Source organism: Labeo rohita, chromosome 14, assembly GCF_022985175.1.
Source record: "Labeo rohita strain BAU-BD-2019 chromosome 14, IGBB_LRoh.1.0, whole genome shotgun sequence".
NCBI classification, from domain to species: Eukaryota; Metazoa; Chordata; class Actinopteri; order Cypriniformes; family Cyprinidae; genus Labeo; species Labeo rohita.
This window is the reverse complement of record NC_066882.1, coordinates 18,708,195-18,725,019: the sequence shown is the minus strand read 5'-3', so window position 1 is coordinate 18,725,019 and position 16,825 is coordinate 18,708,195. Positions and strand designations below refer to the sequence as shown.

The following is a 16,825-nucleotide window of genomic DNA, read 5'->3' as shown; positions in this document are numbered from 1 at the left end:
GTGCTTGTTACTGGAAAACCTGCTTCATTTTTAAAACAACTGAGCTACCGAAATGCAGCTAAGTCAGTGCCGTTGCTACTTTTAGTTTGTTACACCTCTGATATGCAGCCTGACAAACTAATAACAATGTTCTAGCACTGATCCTGCATCAGGCTAAAACACTTTCACTGCCAGGTAAAATGTGTACTGGCTATAACAGTGTGGGTGCAGTTCTTTTCATTTCTCTATTACACACAGACAGAGAGACACATATAACTCTGAAGGGCACTTGCTCCTCATTGTGTTAATTCATTGTTTCCTTGCAGGCTTCCAGCTCATTAAAAATTGAAATATACACAACTTCTAAAAAAAAAAAATGCTGCCTGAAAACCGAAATTGGACACCTCCAGTCCTTTTAATACAAGCCCGATGAATAACAATACAAAGGCTTTTAATTTAGCAGCACAGCTAGATAGCCTTGTTTAAGGGCCTCAAAGCGAGCCCACTTTTGTGGTCGGGAGAGAAAAAACCCTGCGTAAACATTTTCAGTGCTACCCACATGCAAGTACCGCAGAACCACAGGATAGTTTTCCCTGCTTGAGTGAGAATAGGAAGTTTGTAATGAATATTACTATGCTAATCCAACTAATCTTTATGGACTTTTTATTAGGCTGTAACTCTCAGGCCTTGATTCATGTTTAATGCCCTCATATACAGATCACAAGAGACCTGCAGTTTACTCTGAAAAATGCTAATGAAAGACAGATTTGGAGTTCATTCCAGATACTGTAGCTATTTTAAATGTACCGATATGGATGCTGTCTGAGAGACACAGCTCTTTTAATTAGCATGCAGGAAAGGGAAACGTAGCCTTCGGTTTGGACACTGTCATTCTCTGACCGCTCCATGCTGACATCCCAGGTGTCTGTTGTTTCCGTACCTACAGGCCAGGGCAAGAGGTGCTCACAGAAAGCTGCTCTCCATCACTAGAAATCTCTTAACACACACACAGTGGCACATGCTGTAATCTAAACCACTGGCCACAAATCACATGAGTGCATTTGAAAATCATCACTGGGCTTTCCCATAAAGAACACCAATAAAAATAAACATTTCAAGCTCATATGTAAAGTGCTGGCAGGCGAGTACATTACGTGATTGTAGCGTATTTGCCATTGATGCTGTTGTGGGAAAGGGAGAAATGAAGACTGAGAGAGATGAGTCTGAAAACGTACATAAACCTTCAAACATACTTCAAAATTAAGTGTTATGAAGCATTTGAGGCATAATGTTGTTTCCTCCAAGAATAAGCTCATTCAATGTGTCCTTCTAAAGTTCTATTTCAACTATTAAGTTTCCTTAATTGTCATTTCAGTCAAAGATCTAGATGATGCTGCAATGCTTATCAAACATACACACTGTTTGGGATCGGTACGATTTTTAGTGTTTTTATCAAGGCTGCGTTTCTTTGATCAAAAATATAGAAAATTATTATTACGATGTAAAATAATGTTTTTCAATTTTAATATACATTAAAATGTAATTTATTCCTGTGATCTGAATTTTCAGCATCATTACTCCAGTCTTCAGTGTCACATGATCCTTCAGAAATCATTCTAATATGCTGATTTATTATCAATCATGGAAACAGTTGTTCTACTTAATATTTTTTTGGAACCTGTGAAACTTTTTTTAGAATTATTTGATGGTTAAAAAATGAAAAAGAACAGCTTTTATCTAAAATATTTTCTAAGAATTTACTGTACACTACCGTTAAAAAGTTTGGGGTCAGTACGTTTTATTCTTTCTTTTTTTGAAATGAATACTTGTATTCAGCAAGGATGTGTTAAATTGATAAAAAGTGATAGCAAAGACTTACATTGTTAGAAAATATTTATATTTTGAATAAATGCTGATCTTTTGAACTTTTTATTCATCAAAGAATCCTGAAAAAAGTATCACAGGTTCAAAAAAATGTTTAACATTACAGACAATTCTAACAATAAAAAAAGCATATTAGAATTATTTCTGAAGGATCATGAGACATTGAACACTGGAGTAACAGCTGATGAAAATTCAGCTTTGCATTGCAGGAAAAAATATATTTTAAAGTATATCAAAATAGAAACCATTATTTTAAATTGTAATAACATTTCCCAGTATTACTGTTTTTTCAGTATTTTTACATTTTAATAAATGCAGAAAAAAACATTACAGTCAGATGCCAAACTTCTGAATGGCAGTGTACATACTTGTTAACCCTCCCGTTTTTCTAGGGATTCTTCCGCATTTTACATTCTATCCCGCTATCATCCCGTTTAAATATTTTCCCTTATTTCTCCTGTATTTTTAATCTTTCTATAAAAAAACTCACTGTTTGCTACATTCGCCTCTGGTAAAACTCCCTAAATGAATTATAAAACTCTAAAGATATAGCCTACACTAAGATTTAAATTTTTCTAAGTAAAATTTATATTTTACTAAATGAATATAATGGTTTGATAATAATTATTTAAATTAAATTAATTAATTCTAAAGGAGAAGTCAATTCCAGAACAACAATTTACAAATAATTTACTCACCCCCTTGTCATCCAAGATATTCATGTCTTTCTGTCTTCAGTCGTAAAGAAATTATGGTTTTTAAGGAAAAAATTTCAGGATTTTTCTGCACATAATGGACTTCAATTGTGCCCCCGATATTGAACTTCCAAAATGCAGTTTAAATGCACAAAAGCTCGTGTAGCACAGGCTCTGAGATGCGCGTTCACGACACTACATACTATTGAATTACGTCGAAAGGTCACGTAGGCGGAACCACAGACCATGTCTATGATTAGCTCACCTCAACTCCTATCTGACAAGCTTTCGGGTTTGAGTCGACTCAAAAAACCCAAAGACTCGAAACAGCTGAACTAATTCCAGTACAGAACCTAACAGGATGTTGCGCATGCGCGACTGAACGAATCACTCCCCAAGATGACTCGTTCTTCCTGAGACGACATTCCCGACATTTTGGAAGTTCAAAATCGGGTGCACAATTGAAGTCCATTATATGAAGAAAAATCGTGAAATGTTTTCCTCAAAAACCATTATTTCTTTACGACTGAAGACAGAAAGACATGAACATCTTGGATGACAAGGGGGTGAGTACATTATTTGCAAATTGTTGTTCTAGAAGTGGACTTCTCCTTTAAATTACTTTTGACTCCACCTCCATGTTGCTTTTCGAAATGTATAAGTTACATACTATTATGTAACATATCATTTAAAATGCATTACTGGTCATAATAGCATAGTTCAGATGACATGTACAGAATTGTTCTTCACACTTGGTTTCCAGGGTTACCACATTAGGTTGTCATGACAATTCAAACAGCTGCATACACAGACTACCGTTCAAAAGTAGGCGTCAGTAAGTTTTGGGTTTTTTTGGGGTTTCTAAATAATAGTTAGTTAGGATTCCTGTAAATGAGTCTAAAGTTAGTCTGTAAAATATTTAAAGGGATAGCTCACTCAAAAAAGAAAATTCTGTCATTACTCACCCTCATGTCATTCCAAAAACAGACCTTCGTTCATCTTCATAACACAAATTAAGATATTTTTGATGAAATCCCAGAGTTTTCTGACCCTGAATAGACAGCAATGGAACTGACACACTGAAGGCCCAGAAAGTTAGTAAGGACATCAATAAAATAGTCAGTGTTATATCTGGTTCAACCGTAATGTTATGAAGGTCTTACAGTTTAAGAGTGAGTAATTAATGACAGAATTTTCATTTTGGGTGAACTATAAAAAGCATGCATTTCAGCGTTTATTCCCTCTACTCATTTACAGCCATTATGAGTAATTTGTGTTAGAATCAACGTTATGTCACAACTGTAGTTCAGCTTGCTTATAAACACTGCTTTAAGTCAGTGGTTCTCAGCTGGTTGTTGAGAATAGATTTGCACAAGGTTGGACTTGACCCACAGCCTTTGACATCCACAATAAAAAAGATAGGCTTCTCACTATTAAAAGCCTACTTATTTTGCTGTGTAGGGTCATATGGATAGTTAATCTTAACATTACTTTTAGCATTGTTTTTTTTTTTCCTATCAGAACAGACCTGTGAAGTATTTTTGGGTCATGACCCACCGGTTGAGAACCACTGCATTAAGTTTGAGGCCTGATTAAAGAACAGTGAGATTATTCAATGCTCCTCATGCTTCAGAGTGAACAGCAGGGTGTAATGATTTGCTCATATTTCAGCCTCTTGAAGGAATGCTAATAAACTTGAACGTTTTGAATCCTAATATTGCTCTGTATATATTAACGCTAATATATTCCGAGAGCTGAGCAAGGAACATGAAAATCATGATACTTCCAGTCCTCGTGGGGAGTTTGAATTATCCAGGCGTAAGGTTAAAATAATATGTTTTACTTTGATTCTGTTTTTGCGTACAATTACAGTGAATCTACTCTTAATTTCTGTCCACTGACAGGCGGGCAAAAGATCAATCACAAACACGCTGACTGTAGATCTAGCCTGATTCAATTCGGCTGGAAATTAAAGACGGGCGAGGAAGCTGGTCACATGGTCTTTACAGACAGCTAACACAGACAGACGCATGCAGCACACATTCCTTGAGTGGCACGTCCACACAAACGTCGTCTGGGTGCTCGATTAATCTCCTGGCTGCCAGCGTGATCTAATTGTAAAAGCAGGAAAACACTGAGTAATTTAACACAAGAAATGTGGAAAAGGAATTCAAGGAAATGGATACAAATTAGATCCTCCATCTCGGGTCTTTGGCCAGGAAATTCATTGCTAGCTATTAGTGTTACATGGTGTACCAGTGTCACAGCAGCATCTCAGCACCCAATGCCTCAAAATACTGGTAGTGGTACCATTACATCTCTTAACCATATATATATATATATATATATATATATATATATATACACATGGTTTGAGAGATTTGCATATTTGTATATGGTTTGTATATAAGTTAAATTATGCTCACCAAAGCGGGCTACATTTACTTACAATTTAAAAGAACTGTTTTTCAATTCAATTTTAATACATTTTTAAATTGTCATTTCCCCTATGATTGCAAAACTGATTTTTGGTGCTAAATTATGAATTACTATTGGTAGACAGATTTGGTTCTTATTATTATCAATGTTAAAAACAGGCTTCACTGCTTAATATTTTAGGCATTTAAGTGCGTAGTGCCGAAACCCTGTTGTAATTGTTAGAATGGTCACGGATCAGCGATCTCCACGTAAAATTGATCTTGCAGACCAGACTGTAAGTCATAGAGACTTGAAACTTGGAGGGATGGTAGTACTCACACCACCTACAATGTGACCAAGTCTCGCCCCAAATAGCCTGATGGGGGCGCTACAGTGATGAAATCGCTTATAACTCCTAAAACATCAGTCGCAGGCTCAAGTGTTATTTGTCGTTGGAATTCTTGGCATACGCCAGACAAAATGCACGCCAGATTCGAAATTTTCGGGTATTTAACATTTTACTACTTTTGCGAACTAGTCCTAGGTTTTTCACCCGATCGGAAGCAAACCAGTGGAGAAAGATTCTCTAGAGAGTGAATATCAGTAATTATCAAAAAAAAAGTTGAACCTTTAACTCACCATCACAAAGGAATGCCAAATCGTTTGAAAGGGACAGGGCCACTTTTGGTAAAATGTTTATAACTCCTGAATGGAATAAGATATCTCCGCCAAACTTATGTAAGACCCTTATGTAAGAGCTCAATCTATGGTCACAGGAAACAAACTGTGGAGCTTGGCCACTTGTTAGTGCCGTAAGAGGGGGGGAAAAAAACCATAAAAATGGCTATAACTGTGCAACCATTTGTCTTATCAACGTGAAAATCAGTGACCACGGTCTTGGACCGAGGTGCCACAAATGTCTACAAGGACATTTGCATATCTCAAAAAACATTGGCCGACGAGGTTAACGGAGTCCTATTGAAACGAAACTCTGTTGGCCTGCTCAACTCACGGCCCCAAAGGTCTGTGAGAAATCTGAAAGAAATCAGCCACTGGAAGGGGCTCACATTTTTCAATGACGTAAATGATTGTACGTTGTGTGGTTTTTCACACATGCACACAATATTCGTATCATATGATAGAACTCCTCATTCTGGACAACTTTGCCTCTAGAACCACTGCTGTCAATCAAGTCGTTTGTTTAATGATTAAGAAGATGTAAAAAAAAAAAACACTGCAGTACAGTCCTCTAGACCCTCTAGGCCAGGGGTTCTCAACTCTGGCCTGCGAGATCCATTTTCCTGCAGAGTTTAGCTCCAACCTTGATCAACCTCACCTGCCTGTAACTTTCTAGAGATCCTAAAAAGCCTTATTTGATAAGGGTTGGAACTGAACTCTGCAGGAAAATAGATCTCATGGGCCAGAGTTGAGAACTGCTGCTCTAGGCCAATAATTATCCAAAAATGTACCCTTTGGGAGGTTATAATGGGGTCTATGGGCCTGTCCAAAATTTGCAGAACACATGAGACAGGTCATTCTAAACAAGCATGCAAAGTTTTAAGGAGTTTAATAAAAACAATATTTCTATGGTAAAATTTGTCAAAAAAGATTCTAAATAAAAAAATAATTTAGGTGGTTACAGACTTGCTAAATAATGTATTTTTTCATATGTGCTTAAATGCCTTAAAATGCTTGAATCCCAGTAATTGCTGTATTATTATTATTATTATTATTTTTAGGATTCTTTGATGCATATAAAGAAAGTGTTTATTCGAAATATTAATCTTTTGTAACATTTTATACAATTTATTTTCTTTTTTTTTTTTTCGTAGTGAAGGTGTGTTTTGCACTGTTTTTTTTAACAATAAAAATATATTGTTATTATAGTATATAGTGTTATTCTGAATGATTTTGTAAAACATTCTTAATATACTAATGCAGCTCTGATAGTGTTCTGCTGGTACATTACTAATGTGAAGCTTAAAATATACTTTGTCTAGTATAGCATTAAAGTGTATTATAAATCACATTTAAACTAAATGTACTTAAAGTGGTTCCATTTTAGCACAGCCAAGTATATATATTGCAATTATCTCAAAATGAATCTTAAATATATATAAAATAACACTTAATATGCTTGAAGTTGTTAAATAGCACATTTAATATGTACTTACTATAGTAAAATATGATAAGTGCATCCAAATATGTACAACTTAAGTATATTTTCTTTTCACCAGGGACATGTCTTAAATGTAATTTTTGATTAAATTCTTTAAATAAATCGAAAAATAAAAATCATACTACTTTTGTGAAATCCGCGACACACTACCATTTAGTGAATCACCATTTAGCATTACTTAGACCACATCAGCCTCTTTCAAAAGCATAAATTAATGGAAAGCGATTAAAAGAACTCAGTGGGTGATCCAGATCTGTAAATATGATGGTGACTAACGCCTTGGAAAAAATATATAAATCACACTTGAATCCATCTAGCTATGACAGCCATTTAAAAAGCGAGCAAGTAAACCTACAGTATGCGTGAGGTCATCTGACAGGCAGCATGACATATTTCACAACAGCATACGGAGCAGACGCGCATGTTTATTTTCAGTCGCACAAATGGCATTGGAGGTCTATATTCACTTTAAACACCTTTAAGTGCACTTGAACAACTGACAGAACGATAAGATATGTATACGGTGTGGAATCAAGCAGACGCGAGGTGAAAAACTAATGCGTTTGTTCTGATGGCCCTATATATAGCTTATCAAACAGCTCTGTTTTCTAGATTCAGAGCCCAAGCACTGCCACAAATAATCACAAAGCCTTGACTGAAGACACCAAGCATGCCATGATGAACTCGATCACCACCAATCACTCGAGGGAGGCAATTAAAGAGTCAGCTCAAAGCATTTTAACTGTAATTACATCACACAAATCGACTTGGACAAGAGAGCACATACAGGGCCACATGTGAAAACAAATGCACTGGCAGCAGTTTTACAGTGACAGCTAGAAAGGCATCAGATCTCAGGGAAATAATAATAATAAATGTCTAAGCCACACTCATGATTCCATTATGACTTAGGCTTTTATGAGCTTTTTCCCCATAAGAGCTTAAAAACAAATTCATCCCTTTAGCCTTTAGCAACAATTCACCACCAATTCCATTTAGAATGATCTTAGCACGACCTTCAGATGAGATTATTTCACAGAAAACAAACCAAAAATATATCAAGTATATACATTGTTTTGTGAGCTCACATTTTCAATTTTAAAAAATAAAATAAAAAAAAAACATTTCTGTTAGGCAGTCAGGATGTTTGTGCGTGTTAGAGAGACGCATTGCAAAACAAGCATGAAAAATATTGCTTGCTGGAGTGTTAGAACTGCTTCACCGTCCATAAAGATAGCGTGCGTGAGTCAGATGTGGGCTGCTTTTAAAATGTCCTCTTATGTCCACAAAGAATAGCATGAGAGACTTAGCAAACATTTGTATTTATCTTTTCATAAAATAACCTACGAAATCCATTTTTCTGCAGGAATAGGAAATTCATATGAAGCAAAATCACAGTCCACTGTGCACACATTTTACACAAACACTAAAAGATGTTTGTAGAGAGACCACTTGAATTCATGACTCAGCATCACAATGTGCTAACCACTAGGCCATGGCTCCAACAGCACGTGCAGTCAGGATTTTTCACTCCTAAACATATTTTTTATATATATCATAATTGATTTATTATGGTTACAAATGCAATCTGCCAGTCAGCTCAAAAAGCCTTCATTTCTAAATACATCCACCATATATTTCATCCAAATGTATGAAGTGATAAGCATTTGTATAGTGAAAACACATTACAAAGTGAATTAAAAACGTGAGGTTGGTGACCTAACTTAGTGGTTATCAATTAAACATTGCTCTGAGATTGAATCTGCACTTCATCTTTTGCCATCTCTGAATTTGTGACATAACACAACAATTCTTCAAATCAAAATAGCTGCCGCTTTACCTGTTATTGAAATGATGACCTTCTAGCTTTAGCATACAAGAGTCCAAAATATGCCTTGAAAATAAAATAAGCACTGTTTTCACTTATGACAGTAGACATGCTATGCTGTGCAAATATCTTGATATATCATGCAAATCTTATGAATATTAAAATAAAACTTACCAGCTTTTGAAATGGCTCCTTCATGGCGCTATAAGAGAGGAAAAACATAAAAATGGCTATAACTCCCTGGTGAAAAAAACAGCATATGCTGGTTAGGTAGGTTTTAATGCTGGTTTAAGCTGGTCCTTTGCTGGTTTTTGCTGGTAATGTTGCTGGTCCAGGAACAGCATGAACCAGCAAAGGACCAGCATAAACCAGCTAAGGACCAGCACAAACCAGCAAAGGACCAGCTTAAACCAGCATCAAAACCTACCTAACCAGCATTCCAGCATCAAAACATACCTACCAGCATATGCTGTTTTTTTCACCAGGGCTGCGCAACCATTTGTCCTATCGACATGAAAATCGGTATGCATGGTCCAAAGTGGCACAAGTGTCTATAAGGACATTTGCGTATCTAAAAAACATGGCCAAACATATATATATTTTACATTAACACTGTAATCAATATTCTGCAGTGGTGGGCAGTAACGAAGTAGCTGTACTTCATTACTGTACTTAAGTACATTTTTCAAATATCTGTACTTTACTGAAGTAGTTTTATTTTGAGTAACTTTCACTTAATTTCATAAAACATATCGTTACTTCTTAAAAAAAATCTCATGCTCTGAGACGTAGAAGTGGTATCTGATTCATGAACAAACTGATTCTTTTTAATGAACCTGTTAAATCGATTCGCAAATTTCACCAAACGATTCATTCACGAATTGTAATGATCCGATTGCAGCTGTTCACGAGTCGACAATTCACTGATTCAAATGATCCGTTTAGAGCGAGTCTCCAGTGAACTGAATTCATAAGTAAGAAGCGGGAAATCTTGTGAGCACGCGTGCGACCAATGCTGCGAAAGGTAAGTTATTAATGTCGAAATATAGGATTAATTATTGTTACTGAAAATCATATTTAGGTCAAAACTGTCTTTTGTTTGTGAATTAATTCTGCTGCAAAGGGTGATCTGTTTAAATCAATATATTTTATTTGTGATCTTTTGTTCAGCTATTCTTTTTAATAGGTAACTTTTAACTATTTTTTAATTTTTGGATCTTCAGTCATCAAATCTTGGTGAATTTTGGTCACAGACACAGATATTTACTGTAAAATTCACCAAGGCTGATTACCCACTAAAACTCCCAAAGATCATGTTTTCGTCCCACTTTGCCTTATTTTGACAGAAAAAGTGGTTATATGTGTGAGTTATTTAAAACAACTTAAATTTACTTAAAATGAGTCTTTCCATTAACTCCATTAAATTGTTCATTTGGAATGATTTGCGTAATGTGTACAAATACAAGAGGTGGGATTTATCACATTAACCAATCACAGCTGAACATAACCAGTTATATCCAATCATATTGCAATGGAGGCATTGCTTCCTCCCAAGTGACTTTCCCCCATTCATTCTTAATTATTCCCCACCAAACCCACCACAATGTTTCTTTATAAAAACAAGTGATTTATACACTTTTTAATATTATATTTTGTGATATTAACATTGTTTTATTCTTGTACTACTCATCCAATATTTTGAGCAGTCACTGCCTCCCTTGCCTCCTCAGAGGAATAAATAATTAATTTGTAATTTATTTTTTTTATTTACTTTTAGAATTTGTATTACGAATAGTGCCTTTCATTAAATATTAGGAGGATATATTTTATTAGGGTATATATTTTCATTTTTAAATATCTGTATTCATCCTTCTATATTTCAAATGACTATCAGTCTCTCCCTTTTTTCATTATTTAGGATTTTTATCCTTACCAACTCTAACAGTATCCTTTTGCTGCCTTGCACCATTTATATTTCCTTTAGAAAATGCAAATATTATGCATATGCATATGAAATGTTTTCCCAAAAGTGTCATTTTAACACAATTGATTTCACAGCCTCCCTCAATTCTAATTGACAAACACATTATAAAATCAAGTCAAAAGGAACAAATCCATTAAAATCACGCTGATTGCCATGCCACTATAAACCTGACGTAGGAAGCACAATATACAGGTACACAGGTAAATTACGACCCTTCTTCTCTTGAAGGGCTTCACATAAATTACCATGAACTTCCGAAGATCAGGTCTCTCCTCCCACCTGCTATAAAACATCAGAGAGGAGTCAGACAGTGTAGATAGCTGTTTTGACTGATTTTCAGGAAACACCTCTCCATGCCCCCCATTACCCCACAGCCTGAGACATTTAAATCACCTAGCATGTGGCAATTCGGGCACAGCAAGCAACAGACATAATGTTTTTTTCTCTTAAAAACATAAGGAGGGATATAATGTGATTGTGTTAGCAGTGAGTGCTTAGCTTTCCACACAACACACACAGGTGATGACAGTCAACATCCGGAAGTCAGTTCAGATCAGTGATCCCTTGCTAGAAAACTATTTTTCTATTTTGTCCATACTAATACGTTTTCGTTTTCGTTCCACACAGAGACAGCGTTTTTGTCAAGGAAAACATGAGGTTTTCTCGCGGAATTGGGCTACTTTAACACTGTTGCCGCGGGTTGTTTTTGATTTCCGACCCCAATAACGTCATATTTAGCCCCTGATATTTACCAGGGGAACCCTGACGAAAACATGTATTTTAGCCCCCAACGCGATTTTTGAAGGGGATATCCTTCGAAACGAGATTGGGCTAGTTTTGAGTAGCAATTGGACAGGTTTTGTTGTGAAAACCTGGCAACCCTCCCTGATCTTAGTGAGCTTTTATAAGGTTTTACACATGCGAAGTAAGGGGAATTTAACGTTTTTTCAATATTTCAGTGTGGTTGAGAAACTTTTGGAAAACGCTTGAAAAAGCTAATGTGGACAGAACGTTTTAAAACGAAAACGGCATTTTCAAATGTATACGGATTAATATAGTGTTTCATTACAAAGAAACTTTTAAAAAATCATCATATGGGTCATTCTGTAATTAGGGGTACATTTAGAATTTGATAATGGGAAGAAAATGTTTTCCTGTTTCCCAAAAAACCAAACATGACACTGCTTTAAAACATTATATTGTATAAAGTGCTATAAAAATAAAGGTGATCTGTAGGAATATGTGCATAAAATAGATGGTAATCTATGTTTGCTACTGTCCACTATGTTACATTTACTGGGTAACACAGTTGACAGGTTACTTAGTTGACATTTTTAGTGTTTTGGGCCTATACTCGACATAGAAGTCTAGAACTACTGAGCATATGGTGTGTTTAGAAATATATTTTCAAAAACAAAACATAAGTTGGTAACAATGGTTTCTTGGACACAAATAAAAAAAGTTATATCACAATAAACACTTATTATTTTTGAAACGCACACCCAAATGTCTTGATAACCTAATCTAACTGAAGGCAAAACTATGAAATTAATTTATATTTGAGGTAATTTTCATGCTTAAATGCAAAGTAGAATGAGCAACTTTACAAAATCAGACATCTGAATACCAGGTTTGTATGTGATGTGAACATCATTTCTGAACAAAAGATATGGCCTTTTCAAAATATAGTAGTGTGATTGTGAAAAATATAATTGCGTACTAGAAAATTAAGCATAGAGGCTTTATACTGATGAAAATATATTAAAAATATACTTCACGGACATGAGATGTACCCACAAGTACAGAATGACCCATATGCAGGACAGTTTATTTCTTTATTAGGCTACATAATTGTAATCCCTGTCGATAATAGCAGTACAGCAAAAACAGAGAAATACACTACTGTATAGAACTAGTCAAGCACTCTGAAAACTTTGCATAGTTGTACATAGGATATTGAAAAACAAGACAGAAAATATATTTTTTCAGTTTCTGTTTGGCGCCTCTGAACTCTGTTCTGTTCTGTAGGATGTTGTCTTCGTCTTGTGAATTAATCTGCACTGTGTATTTCCGCCCAAGATTGCTCACAGCTTCCTTTCCGTACTGAAAATCAATGGAGATGCAGATGGACTCCGGTTGAAACGCTGCCCATTCCTGTAGCGCTGATTGAAGAAATCTCGAACACATTTTTTGAGTCTGACTTCTGTTTGGAATATTTTTTGGTCTGTGCATTGGTTGAGATGTTAGATTGTAGCACAGGTTCTCAGATGGAAATGTGAGTGGTGCCTGCCTGTGCAAAACTTGCTAACCATGCTAAGGTGCTCTTGGTGGTTGCCATGGCATTGCTATGCGGTGTTCAGAGTGGTTTGTTGCTGGTCTAAATCTAAAAACCTGTTCCTTATATCTCTAATACTCCGGTCTCTTGACGAGACTCTTTAAATGCAAGTTTAAGAGATTTAATTTCTATAAGAACTGATTTTTTCGTTCTCCAGGTGAAAATCTTAAGTCTGATAATTAAGAAACATTAGCATCCCTCTCCTCAACACAATTGAACATTTTTTAAAACCTGAAATTGGAAATCACTGAGAGACTGAGAGTGTTTCTCATCGGTCGTTCTAGCAGGAAAGAGCTAGGCTGTTAGTTTAAGGTACATCTGATATAGTATAGATTACATAGTGTTTTCAGCAAAATCAATATTAGAAGAGATTGGATATAAAAACCAACACAAACACAAGCTCAGCTTGCTTAGACATGGCAAAATGTTTGTTTTTCCCTGAAGTATATCAGTAAGAACATTTTGATTGCTAATGCTATGGATGCTGACTCCCTTAATTTAATGCCACACTGCTCCCAGCATTCGTATTACAGGAATATGAGCGCCAACAGGAAGAGAAGCTCTTCACGAAAAATGTGTTGATGTTTAAGTAAATGGCTCTGAGTCAGCGCAACCTATGGCAGAAACCCAGTTAAACCTTACATTTCAGAAACAAGTCATTTGATTTGGAAGCTAATTTATACAAAAATTATAATTCTGTCCTTATGTACCCTTATGTCATTCCATCTGTACAATCTGTACAATGTCATTTTGTGGGACAAAAATGGGAATTTTTTTATGTATATGTTGGTCACTGTTTTCAGTGTAATGAAAGTGAATGACGATTAGGTCTGTTAAGCTCTAAAACAAAAAAAGAAGGATATCTACCTAATTCTTCAACATGGAAGTAAAGCTTATGGGCGAGATTTCCGGTTCATTAGCTGCTATAGGGAAATAATGAGAAGAATACAACATGCAGTAAATGGTAAAACTATTTGCACTACAAAGTGTGTTCATAATTAAGATACTACATTAAAATAATATAGTAAGAGACACCAATTTGCAATATCAAGCAGCAAAATGAGCTTTTCTTGATGACAACAGAAGCCAGACCCATAAAATTTACAAATGGCCGCGTCCGCTCTTAAAAGAAAAATGAGATCCACTCTTAAAAATAAAAGTTTTTTATTGGCATCAATGGTTCTATGAAGAGTGATGTCCTATTGACAAGTATGGTGACCCATACTCAAAATTGGTCTTCTGCATTTAACCCATCACGAGTGCACACACACAGCAATGAGAAGTGAACATCAGTCATGGTATTGAAGGTGGAAAGAGTGCTGTTCATTCACAATCCTCACCTTCAATTTCTGCTGGTGCGGGAATCAAACCAGCGACTTTTGGGTAACAAGCCTGACTCTCTAACCATTAGGCCATGACTGCCATTGTTCTATGGCATCACTGCAAAAGTGATTACAAAAATGATGTACGTTCTACAATTCAAATACATACTAAAGCTTTGTATAAGGAACAGACAATACTTTAAATGACTATTCAATGAAAATCTTGACAACCCAAATTCATGTGACAAGTGACATCTAATTTGAAAACAAATCATTATTTGCATCTCATCTTTTCTAATGAATTAGTTGATTCAGCTCGCAAAACTGGTTTGAGTGATTCATTCATAATTGGACTCCATTTCTAATTTAACTCAGTGACTCATTCAATCACTGTGGTTAACAACTCTAAGGAGCACTGCGAGTCTCACAAAATCTTTACACAAATTTATCATTTGACATGAGAAATGCACAAGTCATGTACAGCACCTGTATGGGTGCTTTTGAAGCTTGAAAGTGCATTGTTATTGCATAAAAAGAGAGACCTATACAATTCATTAGAATTTTTTTGTTCTTAGTGAATGAGGACTGGGCCTTGTAAAGGATAAGTTTACTTCCAGAATAAAAATTTCCTGATAATTTACTCTCCCCCATGTGAGCCAAGATGTTTTATGTCTTTTTCTCTTCAGCTGAAAAGAAATTAAGGTTTCTGAGGAAAACATTCCAGGATTTTTCTCCATGTAATGGACTTCACTGGTGGCAGGTTGAAGGTCCAAACTGCAGTTTCGGCTTTAAAGTGCTCTACACAATCCCAACCAAAAAATAAGGGTATCGCTTAGCGAAACGATCGTTGTTTTCTAAGAAAAATACAAATAATTACAAATTACATATACTTTTTAACCACAAATGTTCATCCTGCACTAGCTAGCATGTGACGTAGGTGGAAGCACCGGCCCAGTATTTAAGAAGCGCACATGCAAAGAAAGTCAAACATCCTTTACAAAAAACAACAATGTTGGACGATTTTGAAATTGTAAAAGAAAATGAGATGGAGTTTTGTGCCCTTCTCTACTTTTCCAACGTGATTACGTAATGCTGCAAGTTGAGCATTTGTGTTTAAAATGTATATACATTTTTTTTTAGAAAATGACCAATCGTTTCGCTTAATAAGACACTTATTCCTTGGTTGGGATCGTGTAGAGCCCTTTGAAGCTGCATTTAAACTCCAACTTGGACCTTCAACCTGTTGGCCACCATTGAAGTCCACTATATGGAGAAAAATCCTGGAATGTTTTTATTTATTTTTTTTCAAAAACCTTAATTTCTTTATGACTGAAGACAGAAAGACATGAACACCTTGGATGACATGGGGGTGAATAAATTATCAGGAAATTTTGATTCTGGAAGTGAAAAAAGAAAAGAAAAAACAAAGAGAAGTAGCAACATTCAACTTGTGAATTAATTGTTTAATAAATTAGCTAATTCAGTTCACAAAACTGCTGAATGATTTATGAATTGGACTCATACACTTTAAAGTTTGACTTATGACTCCGTCAGTCACTATGGTTAACAACTCTCTGGAGGAGACTGTAAGTCTCACAAGTCTTTGTACAAAGTTATTGTTTGATGCAATTGACCACTTGTATAGTGCTTTGTTTAGTGCTTTTTGCTTGAAAGTTCATTGTAATTGCATGAAAAGGAACGTTTCCCTTTTGTGCTCCCCTGAAGAAATCATTGCTGGCTCATTTGGAAAAAACAGCTTTTAAATATATTTCTGCAAAAACTGAAAAACCATACCTACAGTCATGGTCAAAAATATCGGGACCCTTGCAATTCTGTCAGAAAATGCAACACTTATCTCAGAAAATTGTTCCAACTCCAAATGTTTTGGTATTCACATGCTTATTGTTTTTGTTTGCACTGCAACAACACAAAAAAAAACTGAGAAGAAAAGTCAAACTTGATAAAATTTCACACAGAACTCAAAAATGGACTAGACAAAATTCTTGGCACTTTGTCAAAATTGTAAGAAATAATTGCTTTTCATGTGATGCTCATGTAATTTGTATTTAGACACACCTGTGGCAAGTAACAGGTGTGAGCAATATAATCATCATACTAAAATGGAGAAATGTTGACTCAACCTTTGTGTTGTCTCACACTGAGCATGGAGAAAAGAAAGAAGTGTAAAGAGTTGTCTGTGG

The 16,825-nt window shown here is 35.5% G+C and overlaps 1 long non-coding RNA gene across 1 annotated transcript in view; it reads left to right on the top strand.

Moving 5' to 3' along the window:
* Positions 1 to 2,849: 2,849 nt before the first annotated feature.
* Positions 2,850 to 16,825, top strand: part of LOC127175877 (uncharacterized) — a 44,275-nt gene continuing 30,299 nt past the window's right edge. The window contains exon 1 of the long non-coding RNA XR_007829036.1: positions 2,850 to 3,124. This is a non-coding gene — a long non-coding RNA (uncharacterized LOC127175877). The remainder of the gene's footprint in view (positions 3,125 to 16,825) is intronic.